General features: G+C 39.7%; 2 non-coding genes and 2 pseudogenes across 2 annotated transcripts; all 4 read left to right on the top strand.

Moving 5' to 3' along the window:
- Positions 1-273: 273 nt before the first annotated feature.
- Positions 274-446, top strand: LOC121397400 (annotated as a pseudogene).
- Positions 447-5,960: 5,514 nt separating this feature from the next.
- LOC121397388 lies at positions 5,961-6,149 on the top strand. Its single transcript, XR_005963641.1, has one exon. It is a non-coding gene; the product is annotated as a U2 spliceosomal RNA (small nuclear RNA).
- Positions 6,150-11,701: 5,552 nt separating this feature from the next.
- On the top strand, positions 11,702-11,867 carry LOC121397431 (annotated as a pseudogene).
- Positions 11,868-15,743: 3,876 nt separating this feature from the next.
- Positions 15,744-15,941, top strand: LOC121397412. The gene has a single exon (XR_005963658.1). It is a non-coding gene; the product is annotated as a U2 spliceosomal RNA (small nuclear RNA).
- Positions 15,942-16,914: the final 973 nt, after the last annotated feature.

Below are 16,914 nucleotides of genomic sequence, written 5' to 3'. Positions count from 1 at the left end.
GTCTGCTGCGCGACTACAACATCCGTGACAGCCTTGAAGAAGAAGAGGACTAAACCCCCTCTCCTTCCCCCTTATCCTCCCCTCACTGTCTGTTTAAGTGGAAAATAAAGCTTCGGGCAATTCAAATTCCACTTTTCCCCTCCCTATTCCACCCCCCACCCACCCCCCCTCACCCCCGTTGCTTTATCTGATATACAGTATTGTACCACGAAACAGAACTGAACCTGTAAATGTTTGTTTTTTATATATTTATATTATATATATAATAAAAGTATATTTTTCAATAAAAAAAATCTGTTCTTATCAGTTTAATATTTGATATGTCCCCTATCTGGGGACCATATATTAAATGGATTTTTGGAACAGGGAGATGGAAGAAGAGCTTGCTCTGTCCACTCCACGCATCGACCTGGTATTGCAGTACCTCCAGGACCGGTGCACTTCTTTTACTCAGTTTGAAAAAGCAGAAAAAGAAACAAACGAGCTGCGGGGGGAAGAAAAGCCCAGCAAGAGTAGCCCAAGCAAGCAAAGTTTGGGAGGACAAGCAGTGCGGAAGAGAGAGTGGCGGAGCAAGGAGGAAGCCGACGGTGGTGCAGAATGCCTAGCTGCAGCATGACAGGCCAGCAGAAGCACAAGAGAGAAAAAGGCAGACAGGCAGTCGTTTGGTAGTTGTTGTCATCTTGTGATCCTGGCTGTGTTCAGCTGTGAGTTGTTGCAGGAATGAGCTGATTGCATCAACGAGCTGGTTGTGGCCGTCACAAAGAGGCGGGGCTATGCAAATAAGGTGTGCCGGGGCAGACGGGAAGAGGCTGGGGCCTCAGGCCGGCGAGCCCGACGAAGGGGCGAAACAGGGCCGGAGCCAGAGAGGGCCTGGGGCTGGGAGCCCCCGCGGCCAGGCCGACTGGATGTGGTGTTGCCTGGATGTGGTGTTGCCTGGATGTGGTGTGGGCTTGGGCCGGAGGTGTGCTTCCTGCTGGGCCCAGCCCTCCCTCTCCCCATGGAGGCATCTCTAGCCTGGCTCAGGGGCCGTCTGCCCGCTAAGATCAAGTGACTTACTTGGACTGGTTCTGAAGGTGCTTTCAAGACCCCCTGGCTTTGCCTTCTGAGATCGCCCCTTTACAGGGACTTCACCTGGATGCTGCTTTTGGGTCGGGGGCAAATCCCGGGGCAACGTGAAGGCGATCAACTTGACGCACCGAATACAGTTAGGCTGTATTTTCCGACAACGAAGAAGGATGTCTACGTGTTGCATCGAATCCAGATCGTAATTATCGAGGAGTTATTGGGAATGGATTGCTCCAGCATTTTCTCTTCCTGCAACAGGGATTCTACGATGTTACGTTCAACACTGCCAGCGAATTGAGGACTTGCTACGTGAGAGCTCAGGAGAAAAGTGACCACCCCGATCTGGTGGATATTAAATTCGTGGTGAATGAGACCAGAAACAGAGTTCCAATTGTCGTCCACATGTATAATCCCTTTGTAAGGGATGAAGAGGTAAGGGTGTTTCTTGGACGGTATTGTAGTCATGTATCACCCGTGGAAAGAAAACCAAATGTATTTGGAACTTTTAATGGCGATAGAAGATTCTGGGTTGAATTCAAGAGAGATCCGGAGGGGATTGGAGGGCTATCTCACCCTCCGCAGACTTTCGCTATTGGGAATAATAAAGGCTTTTTGTTTTACCCCAATCAACCCAGTTTCTGTCGCAACTGTTACAGTTTTGGTCATCAAAAAGCAGACTGTAAAAAAGAGTTTTGTTGTAGGAACTGTTTTAAGCCAGGACACAGAACAACAGACTGCGAGGTGGCGAGGAAATGTCATCTGTGTAACTCCTCGGAGCACCTTGCAAGGCAGTGTCTGACAGTTCCTGGGTCTGCAATGCCACGGTCGTATTCAGAGGCGGTGAGAAGTGGTCCGGCAGAGGAAAGAGCAGTAAACCTGCCTCCAGAGAAGGAGCCAAGTCAGGCTGGCCAGGAGGAGGAGGAGGAGACAGGTGATGTGGATATTCCTGATCTTTTACAGGCAGAGGGAGATGATTCTCCACAAGTGGAAAGTGGTGGAAAGGAGATGGCAGTGGACAATGCCTCTCTAAAGAGGAAACCAGATGGGGATGCTGCATCCTGGAGTGAGAGAATAGAGGAGTTCTGAAGTCCCGAAGGTAGTCAAGGGGAGGACTCTTCTGTAATAATTGACTCGGACTCTTCTGCTCCAGCAGCAAGTTTTTTGGATCAGGAGGAGGTGGAAAAACTAGCTGAGACTATGAACATTGTTAAAGGGGATGAGGACTATAAAAACAAAAAGAAAAAGCCAAAAAAATGCTCTTGCTCACAGAGGGCTTAAGGAGATGAAAGGAGTACAGCCTGAGGTTTCCTCTGATGGTCGCCCGCCTCCAAGGGCGAGAGCAAGAGGTATTCCAAAAAAAGACAAGTTAAAAAAAAAATTTTCTCCTGTTGTTTTTTTTACTTTTCTTATAGATGCCACTTAAATTGGGTTCTTTAAATGTGAGAAGCATCAAGTCGGTTACCAGAAGAGCTGCTATTTTTAAAGTTTTAGCATTGCTTAACTTAAATGTGCTTTGTTTGCAGGAGTGTAACCTGGATGAAGAACCCAAAAAAGTGAAGTGGGATTTGGGGCCTAGTGTATGGTCTGTGAGTAAAGAAAGAAATGGAGGAGTGGGGATATTATTTAAAGGTCATGATTTTGTTTAAAATACATTTTTCATGTTGTCCAAGGGAGGGCTCTAATGGTTTCTTTTGAATTTTTGGGAGTAATTTATAGGATTATAAATGTATATGCTCCAAATGGGAAAAAGGAGAGAATGGATCTTCTTGAAAGGATAAGGTTGTTTTTGGGAGGAAGAGATAATATAATTTGGGTTGGGGATTTTAAGTGTGTGTTGGGTGAGGGGGATAGGGTGAGTACGAGTGGGGGAGGTGGAAGGAATATGGACAAAACTGGGAAATTCCTAAAGGAAATCGTTTCTTTATTTAGTTTTAAAGATGCATATAAAGAAGCGGGAGATGAGGCAAATCATTTCACGTATTTCAGTGATAAAGGGAATGTGTCTTCCAGGATTGATTTTTTTTCATAATTTAAAGATTTTGAGTTATGGTGTTAAAAGATTTCCGTTTACAGATCATGGTTGTTTGGAATGCGTGTTTAGTGTGGATGGAGAAAGGGTTTGAGAGAGGGGTGTGGAAATTAAATAATTCCTTATTAGAGGATGAAATTGTGAAAAACAAGTATAAAGAGTGGTAAAGAAATGGCTTAAGAGAAAATGGGATTTTGCAAATATTTGTGAGTGGTGGGAATGGGTTAAAAATGAAACAAAACTTTTTTTTGTGAAAATGGGATGTGAGATGGCAAGGGAAGAAAGGAGTAAGTATGAGAGATGGCAGATCAGGCTAGGATATTTGGAGGAGTTAAGAAAAGAGGGAGTGAATGTAACTGTTGAAATTGCAGAAGCAAAGGAACAAATAAAGGTTTTTGGAGAGGGAAGGAAAAAAATAATTGCACAGTCAAAGATGATTGTGAGAGAAAATGATGAAAAATGCACTAGGTTCTTTTTCAAAAAAGTGTTTGGAAAGAGGGTGGAAATGTCTTCTGTTTTGAACAATGAAGGGGTGAAAGTGTCTGGCAGAGTGAAAGTGTTGGAAACGGTGAAAGAGTTTTACGAAGGTTTATTTTCTGTGGGGAAAAGGGATGAGAGTTTGGAAAAAGAATGTTTGGAAGTTATTGAAGACAATTTATTGCAAGAAGATAAGATAAGGAAATGTTGTGTGATGAGATAAGGAAATGTTGTGTGATGAGATAAAGAGTGAGTTAGAGTGTTGTGTAAAAAGTATGAGTTAAGGGAAAGTGCCGGGAAGTGATGGTTTGTCTGTTGAGTTTTTTCGTGTGTTCTGGGATATAATTGGTCATGTGATGTTGGAAGTATGTAAAAGTGTGTTAGAAAGAGGGTATTTAACAAAAAGTATGAGTGAAGCAGTGATAGTGTTGCTACATAAAAAAGGTGAAAAAGAAAATTGAAAAAACTGGCGACCTATATCGTTGTTAAACGTCGATTATAAGATCATTGCAAAAATTATTGCTAATCGTTTTAGAGGCGTCATTGGAAAGATGGTGGGGCAGGAACAGGTGTGTGCTGTTCCAGGGAGGCAGATTTGTGAGCATTTGGTGTGTTTGCATGATATACTTTGGTATGAAAGGGAGAGAAAGTATGGCTGTAGTAACGATTGACTTTGAAAAGGCGTTTGATAAGAGTAGTACATGGTTTTATGTTCAGTGGGTTGAGGAAAATGGGTGTACCGGTGAAGATGCTGGAGTGGGTGATGTGTTTGTATAAGGGAATAGTGAGTAGAGTGTTGGTGAATGGTTTTTTGACTGAGGAAGTATGTGTAAGTGCGGGTGTTAAACAAAATTGGTGACAAGGGGCAACCTTGTCTATCTGCGTAATGGAACCTTTGATTCGTGCTGTGATGAAAGATAAAGTGATGCGTGGTGTAGAAGTACCCGGGAGTGATGGAAGAGATTTAAGAATTATGGGCTATATGGACGATGTGTCAATAGTGTGTAAGTCTCAAGCAGGTTTAAGGAGAGCTAAATTATTGATAGAACTTTTTTGCTTGGAGAGTGGTTTCAAACTTAATGTTGGTAAGAGTGTGTGTAAGGTGTTTGGAGATTGAGTTATGCGGTTGGCCAGTATGTGGGAAAGTTTTGGAAGTGTTAGGAGTTGTTTTTGATGAAGATATGAAAGGGAGTGAAAGTTGGGGAAAAGTGGGTGAGAGAATTAAAAAGAAATTGGATTTTTGGTCTTTGAGATCTTTGACTATCGAAGGAAGGGTGTTAGTACTTAAATCTGTAATAATGCCAATTTTATTATATTTGAGCGTTTTTTTCCCACCATCAGATCAGACTCTTCGTAAAATCATCAGAATGATGTTTTGTTTTCTTTGGAATTCTAGGATGGAAAAACTAAAGAGAGAGAAAGTGGTGAAAATGAAGGAGAATGGTGGGAAAGTAATGGTGAATGTGGATCGATTTTTGGCAGTAAAATATGTAAGTCTGTGTGTAAAATTGAGTAAGAAAGATAGTATGGTTGGATGTATGGTAAGATATGTTGCAGGTAATGTGTTGAGGAAGTATGGATTGTATGAGTTGGATTTAAGAATACCAGTGTGTTTTCAAGCACCCTGGTTTTACGTAAGAATTGATCGATGCATAAGGAGGAATAAATTGGAGAATGTGAGTGAAGAGATGTGGGGTGATGGTAAGAAGGTATGTACGTTATTGGATGAAAGAGAACAGATGGAAGAAATTTGTGGGTTGACTTTGAAGGAGAGTAAGGAAGTGTGGAAGAAGGAGGGGGATAAGGAGCTGAGTAATAGACAAAAAGATTTGTCGTGGATGTGTGTGCATGAGTGTGTTCCAACAAGAGTATTTCAGAGAAGGAGGAAATTGGTGGATAGTCAGCAGTGTCCAAGGGAAGGTTGTAATGGATGTGAGGGGTTAGTGCATGTGTTTTGGGAGTGTGGATATGCTAAGCAAGTATGGGCAAAGATGAAAGGTTTGATTAAAGGTTTGACAGGAGTGGAATTATTGTCATATGGTATGATGATGTATGGTTTAAGTAAAGTGGAGTGTGAGAAAGGAAGAGTGTTGTGGTTTGTGGTAAATTGTGTTAAAGAAGCATTGTGGGATTCAAGGAATGTGGAAGTGTTTAGAGGGAATGAGATGAAGGTGGACAGCTGTGTGGCATTGATTAGAAGTAGAATTTTCTTATATGTACTGAGTGACAGGAAGAAATTTGGGGATGATGCCGAAGGTATATGGAAATACCGAAAATGGAAGTCATGGTTTTATATGCCCTAATTTAGGGATCTTATGATTTTGAACTAAAATGATGTTATTTCCTTGTAATTTGTGTTGAAATTTTGTGTGGTTTTGTGTTATGGAAAAATATTTTTGTATTTTGTAATAAAAAAAAAAAAAAAATCTGTTCTTATCAGTTTAATATCTGATACGTCCCCATCTGGGGACCATATATTAAATGGATTTTTGGAACAGGGAGATGGAAGAAGAGCTTGCTCTGTCCACTCCACGCATCGACCTGGTATTGCAGTACCTCCAGGACCGGTGCACTTCTCTTACTCAGTTTGAAAAAGCAGAAACAAACGAGCTGCGCGGAAAAGAAAAGCCCAGAAAGAGCAGCCCAAGAAAGCAAAGTTTGGGAGGACAAGCAGTGCGGAAGAGAGAGTGGCGGAGCAAGGAGGAAGCTGACGGTGGTGTACAAAGCCTGGCTGCAGCATGACAGGCCAGTAGAAGCACAAGACAGAGAGAAAAAAGGCAGGCAGGCAGTCGTTTGGTAGTTGTTGTCGTCTTGTGATCCCGGCTGTGTTCAGCTGTGAGTTGTTGCAGGAACAAGCTGATTGCATCAACGAGCTGGTTGTGGCCGTCAGAAAGAGGCGGGGCTATGCAAATATGGTGTGCCGGGGCAGTCGGGAAGGTGCTGAGAGGCTGCGGGCCTCAGGCCGGCGAGCCCGATGAAGGGCCGAAACAGGGCCGGAGCCAGAGAGGGCCTGGGGCTGGGAGCCACCGCGGCCAGGCCGACTGGATGTGGTGTTGCCTGGATGTGGTGTGGGCTTGTGCCGGAGGTGTGCTGCCTGCCCTCCCTCTCCCCATGGAGGCATGTCTAGCCTGGCTTTGGGCCCGTCTGCGCGCGTGCCTTTCGGGTTATCGCTTCTCGGCCTTTTGGCACGATCAAGTGTCAAGGGTTTTGCGATAGCATGTATCCTCTCGGCCTTGGGACATCGCCCCTTATTTTAAGTCCCCTGCTGCTATAGGGAGGAGACCTGTGAAAGCAACCGGAGTGATCGCCTGAGAGGGCCTCAATGCTATTTGCAGAGGGGTGCCTATAAAGGTCTTTTGGAGGATGGAGTTCGTTGGAGATGACGATGGGGCGGCCAGTCCGGCATGCTATAAGAATACTGTGAAGAGAAACGTGGTCCTAATGGAGTGGATATAATCGTGGAGCAGATGGTGATGAAGATTGCTGGGCTTTCGCCTAAAGAGATCTTTAGTTTGCCTGAATATCCAAGAAGAGGACTTTATGAGATTGTTTTCTTTTCAACAGAAAGCTACAGGAAGTTTCAAAGAAAATATAAAGAAAATATGGGGCACGAAGTGTTTAGAGATGTGGAGGTAAAATTCATGCATTCGGACACAACTCATGTTGTAACAGTGCAAATGTACAATACCTATGTGAGAAAGAGATGTGGAGGTAAAATTCATGCATTCGGACACAACGCGTGTTGTAACAGTGCAAATGTACAATACCTATGTGAGAAAGGAAGAAGTGATGAGGTTTTTGGAGAAACATGCAGATGAAGTTGTGTTTTTTTAAATCTTTGAACAATCGCTTTAGAGTCAAGTTTCATGAAAGTGAGGCTTTTGATGATGGCATCCAGCATCCACCTTCGAATTTTCGTTTGGGTCCGGAAAGGGGTTTCATGTTCTACTCGGGGATGCCAAAATATTGTCAAAGATGTAATGAGTTCGGTCATACTCCACAGGACTGTAAAGAAAGGAACACAATATGCCCAAATTGTTTGCAATATGGTCATGAGGCAAAGGATTGCACGAATGAAAAACAGTGTACTTTGTGCTCTAATTATGGACATATGTATTGAGAATGGACATATGTATTGAGAATGTCCAGAAAGAATAATGAGTTATGCTGATAAGGCAAAAATGAATATAAAGCATGGAGAGGAGGTGGAACGAAGAAGAACGGACCCGGAAGCAGAGAGTGAAAATAAAAGACGGAGAGCGGAGAAGGAGAAGGCTGAAACTGAGAAGAAAGTTGAAACTCAAGTAGAAGAAGAACCTAAAGAAGTAATTGTGACTGATGAGCCATTTGTGGGATCAACTTTAGGTGATGATCTGATGTTCTCTGGTATGAGTGTTTTTGAAAAAAATACAACGGAAATGGAAAGTGACAAAGAAGAAGGAAGAGAAAGAGAAACAGAAGGTGAAAGTGAAGAAGAAAGGGAGGACACATTCTAAAAGATGTAGAAGGGATTCTGATACCGATTCTTTAAAGATGGTGGAAGAACAAGAAGATTTGGATTCTGATACCGATTCTTTAAAGATGGTGGAAGAACAAGAAGATTTGGATCAAGAAGATGCAGTATCCGATGTATCAGGTGGTGTAATAGCTAAAAGGAGTGCTCCTTTTGGTGAAGAGAGACTGAGTTTTACACCTGATTTGGGAAAGTATGCTGAAGGTGGGAGTGGTGAAGTGACTTGATGGCGTTAAAATTGGTTTCCTTGAATGTAAGGAGTATTAAAGGAAAAGCTAGGAGTGTGGTTATTTTTGATTTTTTATCTTCTCTGAAAGCTGATTTTGTGGCTCTACAAGAGTGCGGTTTAAGCAATGAAGAAGATTGGAAGGATGGGATTATCTTTTGGTCAGGAAGTACAGAGTGTAAAAATTCTGGAGTTGGTTTTTTAGTTAATAATCTAACATGTGATGTTTTTTCTTTCTTTGTAATTGAACCAGGCAGAGCAATTTTGGTTAAAGTTTGCTATCAAGGTATAGTATTTAAGTTTTTGAATATATATGTCCCTGTGGAAAAGGAGGCTAGAGCTGAATTATTTAATAACATTTATTTCTTTTTATCTGGAGTAGAGCCGGTTATATTGTGCGGTGATTTTAACTGCATTTTACAGAGAGGAGATAGAAAAGGGATAGCAGGATTAGACGTCAGGTATATTGCAGAATTTGAATTTAGATTTTTCTTTTTTTGATTTTTGGGTAAAGTGTAAAAAACAAAAAGAAGGTTTTACTTTCGAGAGTAGTAAATGTAAATCTCATATTGATTTTGTTTTTGGATCATCAGAGTTTGATGTTAAGGATTTTAGTTTGGTGAGTAATTTATTTTCAGACCATAAATTGTTATGGGTAGTGTTTAGTATTAAAGGGAAAAACCTTATAAATAAGAAAAGAGATTGCAGGATAAAGAAATTGTTGAAGGTTTTCTAGTAAAATATGCTAGTTGGAAAAAATGTAAAAAAAATTTCTCTACGGTTAAATTATGGTGGGAATGGGTAAAAAAGGAGATTAAAAATTATTTTGTGAAAGCGGGAGTGCGAAGCAGTAAAAAAAGGAAAAGAAAATACAATGATTTAAATGTGAGATTACAGACAAAGGTAAAATTAAAGGATAGAGGTTATAATGTGAGTGAAGAAATAATTAGTATTAAAGAAGAAATTAAGAAATGGATACAGGATAGAGGTAGACAAATTATTTTTAATTCTAGAGTTAAAGATTTAGATGAAGGTGAGAGGTGTACAAGGTATTTTTTTTTAAAAAAAGTGTGGGTAAGAAAGTATTTATTGAAAAGATTGGCAGTGAAACTGATGGTATTTTAAAGAAAGTATTCAATTTTTATGATAATTTATTTGCTAAAAAAGAGTGTGATTTTAATGTAGCAGAAGTTTTTATTGCATTGATTGAAAATAAAATAACAAAGGAGGATAAAATATGGATGGATAAGGAAATAAAATATGGATGGATAAGGAAATAGATGCTGAGGAAGTTCAAATGGTTATTAATTCATTTTCAAAAGGAAAGTCACCGGGGTGTGATGGCTTGACAGTAGAATTTTATCAAAGGTTTTGGGAAGTTATTAAAGATGATGTTTTGGAAATGATTAATGAAGTATTAAAATCAGGTGAGCTTACTGCATCTAAAAAAAAAAGGGGTGGTAACTATTATTTATAAGAAAGGTGATAAAGATCAAATTAAAAATTATAGACCTATTACACTATTAAATTTGGATTATAAACTAATTGAGAAAATGTTTCTAATCAAGTAATTAATCCAGGACAGGTGTGTGCGGTACCTGGACAAAGTATATGGGAAAATTTATTTATAATAAGGGATGTTTTATGTGATGTAATGGATAGGAATCAAGGGGTAGTATTATTATCGTTAGATTTCGAAAAGGCGTATGATAGGGTGAATCATGATTTTATGTTTAAAGTTTTAGGAAAATTTGGTTTTAGTAAGGATTTTATTGATAAAGTTAAAATGTTATACAAAGAAGTTAGTAGTGAAATATTAGTAAATGGTTTTAAAACAACCTATTATAGTAAAATCAGGTGTGCGACAAGGATGCCCCTTGTTGCCGATATTGTTTATTTGTACAATAGAACCGTTGTTATTAGCTCTTCAAAAGGATAAAATTATTAAAGGGATAACTATACCAGGAAAAATGGAAGCTATAAAATCATTGGGGTATATGGACGATGTAGTAATTATGTGTACAAATAAGGAATCAGTAAATAGAACTATTTTATGGGCGTAATGTTTTAATAGTGCTGCGAGTTTTAAATTAAATTTGGATAAGTGTGAATGCAATGCATATGGTAAATGGGATGATTTTAAAGATTGCAAGGTTGAAATTAAAAGAGGGAATACCAAAATACTAGGTATTATTTTTTCACAGAATTTATCTGGTGAATTAATTTGGAAGGAAAGTTTTGAGAAAATGAAAAGAAACATTATGGAAATTAAGGAATTTGAAGATATCTGGAAAGATTTTGATAATCAAAGCGGTGATTTTACCTATTTTATTGTATGTAGGATTGGTGTTTTTACCTAATTTTTTATGGATGAGAAGATTTACTAGAGAAATATTTGTATTTTTATGGAATTCAAAAATGGAGAAATTAAAAAGAGAAATAATGTATAAAGATATTAAGAATGGGAGTAGAGGAGTTCGAAATATTACACAATTCTTAGAGTTAAAATATTTTAGGGTTATTATAAAATTAGCATTTGAGGAAAAGTGGGTAAACTTTTTTGTGAAATATAATGCTGGGTGGATTTTAAATAGATACAAATGGTTTAAAATAGATTTTAAAAAAACAGTTGCATTTAATAGTTCAAAATTTTGTGTGATTTTAGATAAAATTATTAAAAAATGGGATTTGTTTAAATATTCAAATATAGAATTATTAAATATGAATAACATTTGTAAAGAATGGAAAAAATTAGAAAATGTGTGTATGGTGGAAAATTATAATAGTACTGTATCAAAAGAGATTTGGAATATGGTGGTAAATACAAATCTAACTAAAAGTCAGAAGGACTTAGCATGGGCAGTGGTACAGAGGTGTTTACATGTAAAAGATTTTCAGTACTGCAGAGGTTTGTTAAGAAGTGCTAAATGTCCAAGAGATAATTGCAATAATAGTGAAACATGTTTACACCTGATGTGGATCTGTAATTTTGCACAAGAGTTATGGAGAAGTGTTGGAGTTATTCTGAAAGCGTTAACTGGATTGAGGAATTTAGATTAAGAGATGGTTATGTTTGGGTTGGGTATAAAATGTAATAAGAATCAAGTTAATGTTGTGTGTAAGATTATTAATATTGTAAAAGAAGTATTATGGAAAGGAATTTAAAAGTGTTTAAAAATGTGATTTTGGAAAAATGTAAAAAAATTATTTGTGCTGGAATGTATTTACAATTTTTAAAAGATAAAAAAAGTAAAGGAGAAAAAGCTGATACAGATTGGAATATTAAAATATGGAATATTGAATAATTTTTATCTACAATGATGTGGTTTTAAAGAATAAGTGAATGAACATGAATTTCGTTAAGTGAACTGAGTAGATAAACTAAGAACAGATTTTTATTTTATTTTTTATTTATTTTTTTAATATCTGATACGTCCCCTATCTGGGGACCATATATTACATGGATTTTTGGAACAGGGAGATGGAAGAAGAGCTTGCTCTGTCCACTCCACGCATCGACCTGGTATTGCAGTACCTCCAGGACCGGTGCACTTCTCTTACTCAGTTTGAAAAAGCAGAAAAAGAAGCAGCAAATGAGCTGCGGGGAAATGAAAAGCCCAGCAAGCAAAGTTTGGGAGGACAAGCAGTGCGGGAGACAGAGAGCCGTGGAGCAAGCCGACGGTGGTGCACAATGCATGGCTGCAGCATGACAGGCCAGCAGAAGCACAAGAGAGAGAAAAGGGCAGGCAGTCCTTTGGCAGGCGTTTGGTAGTTGTTGCCTTGTGATCCCGGCTGTGTTCAGCTGTGAGTTGTTGCAGGAACGAGCTGATTGCATCAACGAGCTGGTTGTGGGCATCACAAAGAGGCGGGGCTATGCAAATAAGGTGTGCCGGGGCAGTCGGGAATGTGCTGGGAGTCTGCGGGCCTCAGGCCGGCGAGCCCGATGAAGGTCCGAAAAAAGGGCCGGAGCCAGAGAGGGCCTGGGGCTGGGAGCCCCCGGGGCCGGGCCGACTGGATGTGGTGTTGGCTTGGGCCGGAGGTGTGCTGCCTGCAGGGGCCCAGCCCTCAGGGGCCCAGCCCTCCCTCTCCCCATGGAGGCATGTCTAACCTGGCTTTGGGCCCGTCGCTTCTCGGCCTTTTGGCTTCGATCAAGTGTTGTGCTGATTGGTCATGCGATGAGTACATCTACTCTTGGCCTTGAGACATTGCCTCCCTAGAAAAGAGGCTTAAGTCTGATGCTGCTTTTGGGAGTGATCTACAAATCGTGAGGAGGGATCGCCTTGATGGGGCTGGAGGGCTGTTAACCTGAAGGTTCCCTGAAGGGTATTTTCCTTGGATACGATGAAAAGATTACGAAATGGCGAAAGCAGATGGCGGTGGAGCAGATGCGTCACGCTACAAAAATACAGTTCGTATTATATTGCCGGAAGAGAAACATGGCCCTAATGGGTTGGATATCGTGATGGAAGAAATGGTCATGGGGATTGCTGGACTATCTCTGAAATCGATTTTCTGTTTGCCAGAATACCTGAAGAGAGGATTATAAGAAGTGGTGTTCTATACAACGGAAAGCTATCGAATCTTCCAAAGGAAATACAAAGAAAACAAAGAACACGCAGTTTTCAAGGATGCGGAGGTACATTTTCTTCATTCAGATAGATTGAAATTTGTGACTGTCCTAATGTATAATCCATATTATAAAATGCAGAATGTGGTTAATTTTCTTAGAAGGTTTGCAGAGGAAGTAACCTACTTGAAAGATGTAGCCAATCGATTTGGAGTTTGGAGCAATAAAAGGCTTTTCAAAGTGATAGTTTTGAAGATGGTATCTTTCATCCACCATCAAATTTCAGAATTGGAGCAGAATGTGGCTTCCTCTTTTATTCAGGAATGCCAAAGTTCTGTCAGAAATGTAATGAGTTTGGACATGTTCCACAAGAATGTACCTTTGCAATGGGAATGTGCTCAAATTGTGGTGAATTTGGGCATGCCGCAGAAGGGTGTGAGAAAGGAAAAAAGTGCACTCTTTGCTCAAGTTATGGACATGTGGAAAGTGATTGTCCTGGGAGAAGTTCTGATTATGTGGCCGCAGTAAAACAAGTGATGAAAAGACAGAATGTTGAAATAGTAGTGGAAAAGGAGGTGGAGGTGGTTGGGGAAGAAGTGGTGGAGAAGTTCTGATTATGTGGCCGCAGTAAAACAAGTGATGAAAAGACAGAAAGTTGAAATAGTAGTGGAAAAGGAGGTGGAGGTGGTTGGGGAAGAAGTGGTGGAGGCAGAGAATGTGGATGAAATGGAGACAAGTAAAAAAGAATCAGAAGTAAGAGAAGAGTATCAACAAGAAGTACAAGAGCTGGTGCAACAAGTGGAAATCGTCCCTTTTGTAGATTTAACATTTGGAGGTACGCTCCTAATGTCTGGATTAAGTGTTTTTGGACAAAGTGAAGAAGAAGGAGACGAATTTGAAGAAGAATAAGATAAAAAAAGTGAAGAAGGAGCATCAGAGAGTAAAAGGAAGAAAACGGATTCAGATAGTGAGTTGTTAAAAATAGCAGAGAATATGGAAGAATCTGATGAGGTGTCTTCTGATGTGTCTGGAGATGTGGTGGCTAAAAGAAAACCGCCATCATATGAAGAAAGATTAAGTCAAACACCGGTTTTTGATGAGACTTGATGGATATAACTCTTGCTACTTTCAATGTAAGGAGTGTAAAAGGGAAAGTAAGAAGAGCAGTTGTGTTTGATTTTTTATTTTCTTTACAGGTTCATTTTATTGCTCTTCAAGAATGTGGATTTAGTAGTGATTTTGAATGCGAGATTGCTAAGAAAGACTGGAAGGGTGGTCTTTCCTTTTGGTCCTGGAGTCAGGAGTGTAAAAACTCTGGGATAGGTTTTCAGTTTCGTAATAATTTTTGTTAATTTGTTTGGTTTTAAAACTAAACAGATAGAAGTAAAGTCAGGGGTAAGGCAGGGATGCCCGTTGTCTCCCATTTTGTTTATCTGTTCTATTGAACCACTGTTATTAGCCATACAAAAAGATAAAATAATTAGAGGAGTCACAATACCAGGAAAAAAAGAAAATATTAAATCATTGGGTTACATGGATGATATAGTTATAATGTGTAGAAATAAGGAATCGATAAATAGAACTGTCTTATGGGCTGAAATTTTTAATTGTGCTGGTTTAAATTGAATTTAGACAAATGTGAGTGTAATGCTTATGGAGAATGGATGGATTTTGAGGATTGTAAGGTAAACATTCAAAGAGGTACTAGTAGAATTTTAGGTGTCTTATTTTCACAAGATTTATCAGGTGAACCGGTTTGGAAAGAGACTTTAGGTAAAATCCAAAAGAAACTATGTGGAGATTAAGAGATTTAACTATAACTGGGAAGGTATTAATTATAAAAGCTGTAATTTTACCAGTTCTTCTGTATACAGGATTTGTATTTTTACCAAATTTTATATGGATGAAAAGATTTACCAGAGAATTATTTTCATTCATCTGGAATTCTAAAATGGAAAAATTAAAAAGAGAGTTTTTATATAAAGACCCTAAAAATAGAGGTAAAGGAGTACCGAATATTCAGGAATTTTTACAATTAAAATATTTAAATTTTGTATTAAAATGAATATATTCAGATAAATGGGCAAGTTATTTTGTAAAATATGGTGCAGGTTTTATTTTAAAGAGATATGGGTGTTTTAAAATTGATTTAAAAAGCCCAATGGCATTGTTTGGAACTCGGTTAAACCAATTTTTAAAAAATGGAATTTAAAAAGATATACTTATGTAGAATTATTAAATGATACAAAAATAAAGAAGGCGTGGAAGAAGAAAGAAATAGTATGTATGGTTGAAAACTACAATAGTAAAATATCAAAAGAAATATGGAACATGGTAGTGAACAAAAATTTAACTAATAGTCAAAAAGACCTTGCTTGGACAATAGTGCTTAAATGTTTGCCACTGAAAGATTTTCAATATAGTCGGGGATTATTACGAAGCCCTAAATGTCCTAGAGAGGAATGTGTAAGTAATGAAACATGTATGCAATTTGTGTGGAATTGTGAGTTTGCACAGAAAATATGGAGGAGTATGGGGAAGGTTATAAAAAGGATAATGGGTTTGGAAAATATGAGTTATGAAATGATTGTTTTCGGTATTGGTTTAAAATGTGAAAGTAAGATAAATATTGCATGGTTAATAATTAATGCGATAAAAGAAGTACTTGGGAAAGTACGAAATTTGTGTGTATTTAAAAAAGTTATTTTTGATGTAAAACAATGTAAAACATTAATTTTAAAAGATAAAAAAATAAAAGGTGGAATTGCAGATAAAGAGTGGCAGATAAAAAATTGGAAATAATTATCTACAATGATGGAATAAGAAATAAGAAATTAATGTTTGAACAAATCTTTGGTTATTTGTTAAAATTTCTTATGAATACTGAGTAGATAAAAAAAGAAAAAAAAAATCTGTTCTTATCAGTTTAATATCTGATACGTCCCCTATCTGGGGACTATATATTAAATGGATTTTTGGAACAGGGAGATGGAAGAAGAGCTTGCTCTGTCCACTCCACGCATCGACCTGGTATTGCAGTACCTCCAGGACCGGTGCAAAGTGCAAAGTTTGGGAGGACAAGCAGTGCGGGAGACAGAGAGCTGTGGAGCAAGGAGGAAGCCGACGGTGGTGCACAATGCGTGGCTGCAGCATGACAGGCCAGCAGAAGCACAAGAGAGAGAAAAAGGCAGGCCTTTGGTAGTTGTTGCCTTGTGATCCCGGCTGTGTTCAGCTGTGAGTTGTTGCAGGAACGAGCTGATTGCATCAACGAGCTGGTTGTGGCCGTCACAAAGAGGCTGGGCTATGCAAATAAGGTGTGCCGGGGCAGTCCGGAAGGTGCTGGGAGTCTGCGGGCCTCAGGCCGGCGAGCCCGATGAAGGTCCAAAACAGGGCCGGAGCCAGAGAGGGCCTGGGGCTGGGAGCCCCCGGGGCTGGGCAGACTGGATGTGGTGTTGCCTGGATGTGGTGTGGGCTTGGGCCGGAGGTGTGCTGCCTGCCGGGGCCCAGCCCTCCCTCTCCCCATGGAGGCATGTCTAGCCTGGCTTTGGGCCCGTCTGCGTGTGCGCCTTTCGGGTTATAGCTTCTCGGCCTTTTGGCTAAGATCAAGTGTTGTGTCAGAAGCCTTTGCGACTAACTCGCTTCCTCTTGGCCCTGAGACATCGCCCCTATTAAGGGGCTTAAGTTTCCTGCTGCTTTTGGGAGGAGCCAGTGAAATCGTGGGAAGGGATCGCCTCGAGGACCCTCGGGACCTATGAAGGTTTTTCAATAAACAGAGAGCAGTGTCGTTGAAGATGGAGGAGGAGGAATCTGGGAACCCGTCGCTCTTTAAGAACACAGTGCGAATTACTCTCCCAGAAGAGAAACGTGGACCGGATGGCGTTAATCTGGTTATGGAAGAGATGGTGATGGAGAGTTGGAGAGTTGCAACCTAAAGACATCTTCAGTCTGCCTGAGTACCCACGAAGAGGCCTATATGAAGTTGTATTTTTCAAAACTGAATCTTATCGCCAATTCAAGTGGAAGTGTAAGCAGCACAA

Source organism: Xenopus laevis, chromosome 8L (genome assembly GCF_017654675.1).
Source record: "Xenopus laevis strain J_2021 chromosome 8L, Xenopus_laevis_v10.1, whole genome shotgun sequence".
NCBI lineage: Eukaryota > Metazoa > Chordata > Amphibia > Anura > Pipidae > Xenopus > Xenopus laevis.
The sequence above is the reverse complement of the archived record's forward strand: the minus strand, read 5'-3'. Positions and strand labels throughout refer to the sequence as shown.